The sequence below is a fragment of the Pimephales promelas genome, chromosome 5 (genome assembly GCF_988280905.1).
Source record: "Pimephales promelas chromosome 5, fPimPro1.hap1.1, whole genome shotgun sequence".
Taxonomy (NCBI): domain Eukaryota; kingdom Metazoa; phylum Chordata; class Actinopteri; order Cypriniformes; family Leuciscidae; genus Pimephales; species Pimephales promelas.
Genome location: NC_142773.1, coordinates 9878603 through 9887759, shown reverse-complemented (window position 1 = coordinate 9887759; position 9157 = coordinate 9878603).

The window sequence follows — 9157 nt, the reverse complement described above, 5'->3', positions numbered from 1 at the left end:
ACTGGCTTAATGATGCAAGTTAGGCAAACACAGACAAGCGGAGTGATACAAACCGTGAAAATCTGATCCTGGTGAAATATTCGAACACATTCGAGGATCATACAAATTATTATGTTCTAAATATATATTTATACATATGAATTGAGCTCTTATAGTTTCTGTAAAAGCAAATAACATCTGTGTTAAATAGGAATATATTGTAATAATCTTAATCAAGCTGACTAAATCACATGACTGCGCAGCAGTTAACAATGTTAATTCTTCATTTTCAGTGTGTTTCTTTAAAAAAAAAAAAAAACGCCGATTAAAAGCCGTTTACCTCGCGAGATGAAAAGTGACATCGATTGCTAGGTAGACAGAAAAGTTGATGCTAGGGATATGATAAGATAGGAGGAGGCAAGATAGGATTCCTGAAGATATTTAGTATTTGCTTCGGTAATACCACTTGGTTAAAATCCTATCTTTCCTGTACGGCCCGATATCTAGCTAGCTATCCATCTGAAGGGAATAAAAATGGATAGCTATAGGCGAAATATTAAGCTCTCACGTATTTTATAGGCTACATGTTCTGCAATAATAGAGAGTGTGAAATGGGCGTTAGAGCTTTCACACTGCACGCGGATGCAGTCCGTCGATCCGTTCCAGTTGCGGTGCGTACACAGCAGTGCAGAGATCGTTTCCGTACCAAACGCAAACGCAGAAATAAAGTGACAGCGCACGGTTCGTGGTCAAAATGAACTCAGATTGACCTCGAAATGTAGTAGTTTCACCATAAATGCATTTAATTCAATAAAATGTAGTAATCTCTCCATAAAGGTATTTAATTGTTTCATATTTTTACTTATTATTATAGTTTACATCTTAATATACAAGTATGCATGGAATTGTATGCATTCGTTGTTTAAATCGTGTTTCATTCAAGTTTGTAAAAGAGAATCGCAAATCCATGGCAAAACTTTTATTTTTAAAAAAGTTACTGCATATGGTGAACATATTTTGATTACCAAAAACCATGGCCCAGAAAACAAATGATACTCGAAGTTTACTCAAATGCCTTGTTAATTTCAATACAATTAAAATAGGCTATGCCCCCTCTGGATAGAAAATTGTTGTATTAGACACAAAATCAGATAGGCTTCTCAGAGGATACTCAACATGTTTTATTATGACAGGTTGGTTTAAAAAATAATGAATGAAATAATGATTAAAAAATAATGTCTCTTCTGTATTAGAAAAAATAAATATATCAATATTAATTAACTAAAAGAAATACCTTCAAATTGAACAAAAATACCTCTCACAAACGTACAAAAACGAACTCGTTTCCTTATCCTGTTTTTCCTCCTCATCCTCCTTGTCTGCTCATCTCCTATATTTTGCTATAAAGCTGATCTTTTCTAGCGTTTTTTTTTTTTTTTTTTTTGAAAACCAGGACATCACTTTATAAAAAACGGCCAGGAAGGACGTGAAAACAGGACTGGGATAACAGGACTGTTGGTCACTGGTCACGCTATTGCTGCATAACTTCTGATTTTGAAATAATAGCGAGTGTTTGTGGTACGTACAGCTCACGCACTGCAAACGCAGCATATGTGAAAGCACTTTAGCGCGTGCGGCTCCTGTACCAGATACGCACCGCAACACTCACCGCATACGCACTGCAAACGGAGTATGTGTGAAACGGGCGTAAGTCCCTCCCCTTCCGGTCGACCACCATGGGACCTGAAAAATATTGTATGGTAGTCAATGGCGAGAGACAACAAATATTTTGATCTCGTTTGAATTGTGCCCTGAATTACACGTATGATGTTTGTCAATTTAAAAGAAACATTTTAAAGTAAAGAAAGTCGTAGTTTGATGTAAAACCATTGAGGTAGAAGACTGTGAAAATACGTAATTACAAAGACTACAAACCAGGCGCACATTTTCTCTCAATGAATGAAGCTAACTTTACTGAGGCTAATGTCTGTCATTGTTTCTACAGTCTTCCGTTATAATCGTAACGTAACGCCGTCATACCTGACGCCCGTTTCACACATACTCCGTTTGCAGTGCGAGTGTTGCGGTGCGTATCCGGTACAGGAGCCGCACGCGCTAAAGTGCTTTCACATATGCTGCGTTTGCAGTGCGTGAGCTGTACCACAAACACTGGCTATTTTTATTTCAAAATCAGAAGTTATGCAGCAATACCGTGAACAGTGACCAACAGTCCTGTTATCCCAGTCCTGTTTTCACGTCCTGTCCTGGCCGTTTTTTAAAAAGTGATGTCCTGGTTTAAAAAAAATAAAAATAAATAAATAATAATAATAAAATAAAAAAACGCTGGAAAAGATCAGCTTTACAGCTAAATATAGGAGATGAGCAAACAAGGAGGATGTAAGGATTTTGGCCAGGCGAATTTCTGAAACGCACACGCACACACAAACCTTTCACTTCCCCCACACATCGGAATGTGTGGAATGTTTTTGAACAAAGAGAAGGACTTTTGGTGTTTAAAAACATTCAACAAAATGTTTTCAATGGTTTTTATGTATATGTGTCTTCCCCATGTCACAGTGAAATAACTTTGTTTGGTCACAGTTTAAATAGGAATTAAAAATACCTTCGTCATGCATTTGAAACATAAGTGTATATTCCTTTGATATAACATAATGTTCCTTGATATCTCTAGAATGCTTATTGAATGAAACACTCGAATATGCATAGAGATGTAAAGTAAAGTGTATTTTTAATTCATTTTACTGCCAATGAAGATCAAATTGTGATGATAGAACCCTCATCGAACGCACCCCCTTCCACGAGAAGCGCGCGCTGAGGAACAAAGGACCATAAAAGAAGGCTTCTCGCGTGTAACATCCACTCTCCGATTGGCTCAAGCCAACAGGAAGGGGATGGATTTATCCAAGGTGATAAATGTGAGAACGCAGGTCCGCCCTCGCTCTCTTCTGAACTTTCCAGCGCTCAACATGTAAACCTCACGGGACTCTGATCCAACCATGGATCTTTCCTTTTGTTCGTCTAAAAGTTTCATCTTTTCCTCAAGTGGACTACCAAGTTCGTCTTCCAGGAAAGGTAGTGGACTTTACCGAACTATCTCCTCGGGTAACGTCACCTCAAAGACTCTCAGCCTTTCAAACACTGGCGCTAAATGCCGACGAACGCCACGTGACTCCCCACGGAACAAAGCAGCCATGAACGAGCCGGGACGGGCCGCGCAAACACGCCGCGGCCGCGCTTCACGGCGCACCTCCAGCCGACACGTGGCCAGAACGGGCCGAGCAACGAGCCCGCGACTCACACAGACCAAATATGTCCTGCAAGTATACCTTCTTTTAGAGCTTCTAAGAAGCATTAAAGTGTTTTCGTGGTGTTCAGAAAGGTTAACTGACTGTGTGGCAAACAACCCACTCTCTCTCACTTGCTCTACAACTCACTCTATCTCACACTCTCTCTCTCTCTCTCTCCAACTCACTCAACTTACGCGTATCCATTGTCTCAACGCTCTGCGTCGTCTTAGTTTGTGTTTTAATGTTTGTAAATACATGTATCATTGTAACGTAGTAAATGCTTAAGTAGTAACTTTATTAAATACAAAATATGCTTACCTTGACTGATTGTCTTGCTCATAATACGGGTCAATGAAATGTCAATTTAAAGCTACACGCTTTACAGAACTATAAATACCTAAGAGGGTACTTGGTTATAGAGCAGGGAAGGCAGATTCTAGTGGCCACAGAATTTGTTTTCACAAGCTATATAACTTAATTGAGCTAATTGATTTTGCCTGTCTTGTAAAACGTGGTCCTTGCAATCAATAACAATTAAGTTGTGGTGGATTGCGGGGATGCACATGTATGCATATGGGTAAAATTAATAAATTAATATGTAAGACCGGTCTGATCCAAATCTGTATGAATAATTATTAATTATCAATTATTAATTATGATATGCAAATTTCCCCCCCTGATCAGAACCGACCCAGAGTCTTTACAAGGATGAGGAAGAAAAACAGGATAAAGAGGAAGAAAACTAGTTCGTTTCTGTACGTTTGTGAGAGGTATTTTTGTTCAATTTGAAGGTATTTCTTTTAGTTAATTAATATTTATATATTTATTTTTCTAATTCAGAAGAGACATTATTTTTTAATCATTATTTCATTCATTATTTTTTAAACCAACCTGTCATAATAAAACATGTTGAGTATCCTCTGAGAAGCTATCTGAATTTGTGTCTTTATATAACAATTTTCTATCCACAGAGGAGGCATAGCCTATTTTAATTGTATTGAAATTAATAAGGCATCTTTGAGTAAACTTGGCCATGTGTCCTGGTTTTTGGTAATCAAAATATGTTCACCATATGCAGCAACTTTTATTAAAATAAAAGTTTTGCCATGGCTTTGCGATTCTCTTTTACAAACTTGAATGGACGCATGCTCGTTTAAACACGATTTAAACAACGAATATACAATTCCATGCATATATTAAGATGTCTTAAAGTAAAAATATGAAACAATTAAATACCTTTATGGAGAAATTACTACATTTTATTGAATTAAATGCATTTATGGTGAAACTACTACATTTCGAGGTCAATCTGAGTTCATTTTGACCATGAACCGTGCGCTGTCACTTTATTTCTGCGTTTGCAGCACAGCAGAAATAGACTCGGTACGGAAACGATCTCTGCACTGCTGTATACGCACCGCAACTGGAACGGATCGACGGACTGCATCCGCGTGCAGTGTGAAAGCTCTAACCTGTTAACATGGGTACGGAAAAAAATACGGACCGCATACGCACTGCAAACGGAGTATGTGTGAAACGGGCGTGAGTGTTTTGTACCAGACTGCACACACACGAGCAGCGGATCGTTTCTCTTCCCGGGAGAGTTCATACAGCGATTTTCATATAACTAAATGTTACCCTACTGTTGTATGACAAACTGCGACGTTTTTGACTTTCAGAATTATCTTTTAAATTGACAAACATCATATGTGTAATTAGGGCACAGTTCAGACGAAATAAAAAGATAAGTTGTCTCTCGCCATTCATATTTTTTTCCGAAATAAGGTCCCATGAGCCGGAAGCGGAGGGGCGGGACATAGGCTCTCTAGGTAACACTTTAGAATACGGTTCCTTCATTAATGAATAACTACACAAGAACTAATGAGTAACACAATATTAACAATCTAGTAACTATTATTTACTAACAAGAAACTCTGATTAACGAACTAGTAAGTAATAGCGCACAGACGAAAGTGGTAGTTCACTATTAAGTAATCAATAACTACTATTTTTTTTAAACTTCCCAGAGAACTACTGAAAAAGTTTATTAACAATCTAGTAACTACTATTAACTAAAATAAATTCTTATTAACGAATTAGTAAGTAATAGCTCACAGATGAAAGTGTTACTAGATACTTCTGTGGGAATTACTAATTATTTGGATTCGTATTATAAAGTGAAGATCATTGGAACTAACTAGTAATTACTCAAAGACATTTTCTAAAAGTATACTATAGCCTAAAGTTCACCAAAAATCTCAAACGTTTGCACAAATCATGACTAGATCATGTAGTAACACTTGAGTAATTACTAGTTAGTTCCAATGATCTTCACTTTATAATACGGATCCAAATAATTAGTAAGTAATAGCTCACAGATGAAAGTGTTACTAGATACTTCTGTGGGAATTACTAATTATTTGGATCCGTATTATAAAGTGAAGATTATTGGAACTAACTAGTAATTACTCAAGTGGATCTAGTCATGATTTGTGCAACCGTTTGAGATTTTTGGTGAACTTTAGTATACTTTTAGAAAATGTCTTTAGTAACACTTGAGTAATTTAGTTAGTTCCAATGATCTTCACTTTATTATACGAATCCAAATAATTAGTAACTCCCACAGAAGTATCTAGTAATACTTTCATCTGTGAGTTATTACTTTTGTTAATAAGAATTTAGTTTAGTTAATAGTAGTTACTAGATTCTTAATAAACTTTTTCAGTAGTTCTCTGGGAAGTATTAAAAAAATAGTAGTTATTGATTACTTAATCGTGAACTACCACTTTCGTCTGTGCGCTATTACTTACTAGTTCATTAATCAGAGTTTCTTGTTAGTTAATAATAGTTACTAGATTGTTAATATTGTGTTACTCATTAGTTTTTGTGTAGTTATTCATTAACGAAGGAACCGTATTCTAAAGTGTTACCGGCTCTCTATACCACAGTGAGTACAGGGCTAACTTAGGTAGCCTAACTTAAGTTAGACAACCAGGGTTTGGTTTGCTAAGCCTTCACTGACCTGAGCTTAATGATGAGGGAACGGCACCAGTAAGTTAGATAACTCTTCTTGCCTCTCATCCGCCTCGTATCGTTCATGACTTTTTATTTTACTTTTAAAAAAGTGTCTAATGTCCATAATAGCTACCACCAGAAGCCAACAATAATGACAGTCAAGCCCGTAAGTTATCTGAACGTGTCACATCAGTCATTTCATCTGATAAATACACTACAGTTCATTCATTCATTCATTCATTCATTCAACTTTATTTGTCCCCAGGGGGAAATTTAAAGGCACATTACAGTAGCTTACATAAGCAAAGCACATTGCACAACCAACACTACACAGCACATATCGTTAAAAAACTAAAACCTGAAAAATCATTAACTCCTATTAAAATTCAAGTTCATAAGCTGCACGGCCCTCGGGATGAAGGTTACTTTCCTCCTCTGTGTCCGACAAAGCGGACAACGGAGTCTGCTTCCCGAGGGTAGCCATTCAAACTCCGAAAACAGAATGTGAGAGGGGTCATTAATAATCCTACGTGCCACCTTTACAGTCTGTTGGTCGCATAAGGCATTAAGAGTACGAACAGGCTGGTCAATGATCTTTGAACAGACCTTAACCACGCTCGACAGACGGTTCCTGTTTAGGAGAGTGATGGAATGAAACCAGCTAGTAAATGAAAAAGTTATTACATTTTCAATGAAAGAATAATAAAATGTCTTAAGAATAACTTTGTTAACCCCGAATGACTTCAACTTCCTAAGTAGATATTGTCTCTGATGACACTTTTTAAGGATTTCCTCTGTATTGGTGGAAAACCTTAACAGGTTATCGAAGGTCGATCCCAGGTATTTGTATGTCGCCACTATCTCCACTGGCTCCTGCTGAATAATAGTGGTGACAGCCTCTGCTAATTGTCTTTGTTTGGGTGAGAAGGTAACAATCATGTCTTTGGTTTTATCTACAGTGATTAAGAGCTATAGCTTGGGATCACGGTTCCACTACTTTGACTGGAGAAGGCGTTACTATCCCCCACCCGAACTCAATGCTGAAACATGACGACGTGGCCCAGCAGAACGGACAGCAAGATTTGCCCCTACTTCGTGCAATCCATAAAACGAGGGAACCGGTGATTGCTCTAAAATCACAGTATGCAAAAGACAGGCCGTAATTTGTATTTTCCCCCAGAATCCAGAGAAGAGTGAATCTGTGTAGTTTGTGGAACAGTCGGGAAGGGTTTTGAGAGATCTGTCCCCACACTGACGCTGATCTGTATTGTGATTGGCTGCTGGAAGCGATCAATCATCAAACATCACGCCCCCCCACAAAGCTTAGGGAATATGAACACAGAGGGGATTCTTACACTAGTTTTCACGCTCCAAATTAAAATACTATTTGCAATCTAAAAACTGCTCTGACACTAAAGTGATTAATAATAGAAATGAAATAAAAAAAATTAAATGAATTGAAAATGAGGCGCTCTGCTGCCATCTCGTGGTTTATAGTGGCACTACATCACTAAAGATGGTCCGTGTAACGCAGTGGTTCCCAACCTTTTTTGGCCTGAGAGACCCCCTTTTTCCAAAAAAAATATTTTAGAGCCCCCTCCACATTTAATGATATTATCGCTCTTGTAAGCTTGCAGCAAGGAGGACAAAATATGTTGTTTTCAAACAAACGGTATGTTTACTATAACCAGATATATGTTTATGCACAGATAATAAAGCCTATAATATTGAAAATACAATAACAAAAACATCAGGCCCTTTGTCATGTAAAAAAAAAAGATAAATATTTAATTGATGAGCTGATAATGTATATAACAATACAAAATATATGGGTATGGTTTTACAGCTAAATTCAGCATATTGACACAAAATGATAACTGCAAATCCACCTTTGGCTGACTGGAGTCCAGTTGTTTCTGTGAATTGCTGCGATCCATTTGCTCCTCTTTCCATAGCAGTCTGTACAAATATACCTCCGATGTTTTGTCAAATCTAGCTGTAGGCCTACAGTCAACCGCAAAGCTCTTTCCCACTTAATTTGTGTGTTGTGTTTGTTTTTCGCAGCATTCACGCTGAACACATACAGCCGCTCAGTCTTTTTGCCACTCACTGTGAGGAACTGCAGGCACTCCGGCCGACGGTGACGTCACGCGCATTCCCTCTATAAGCAAGTCCCAGTCGGGTCCGTCACTTATTTGGTTCCCCGGAAACATTTCCGTTGTGGACAGTGTTATTTGCAGCGCGTTTCTGTATTTGGTTGTGTTGTGAGTAGGCTACTTGGAGCACAGGTGTGTTGTGGAACTGATGAAGATTTTTTTTCTTAATTTGCAGATGTATTTTTGTATTTGAGTGCGTTTTCATAGTTGCACACGTTTTTTTGAATTTGCATTCGTCTTCATCAGGTTGCAGCGCGGTGAGCTCTCTCGGCCACCGTAGTCTTCCGTAAATGCGCAGCACATTGAGCTATACGATCGTCATTTTCAGGAACATAATCAAACATAAATTGTATCCATTGTTGATGAAGTACGAAGACATAAGACCTGACAGCTGCGTGAACACAACACACTCGACGAGCTGGAGCTGCTGAAATATGGCCATGCCCTTTTCTGCTTATTCCGGAGGGAGTGGTTGATGCAAATGTGTGGGTTAGTGACGTACCATAACCCAGCTGTAGTCCCAATCCAGTCGATTTTGTAGGCAATATACTTCCTGATTTTTAAAAGACGATATCTCTGCTTACACTGAACTTTCAGCGCTGCAACTTTGCAGATACTGTTCATGCACCAACAGCAACATTACACACTATTTAAAATGAAAAAAGTGAAATCGCAGTCAACCCCCCCTCCCCCCCCCCC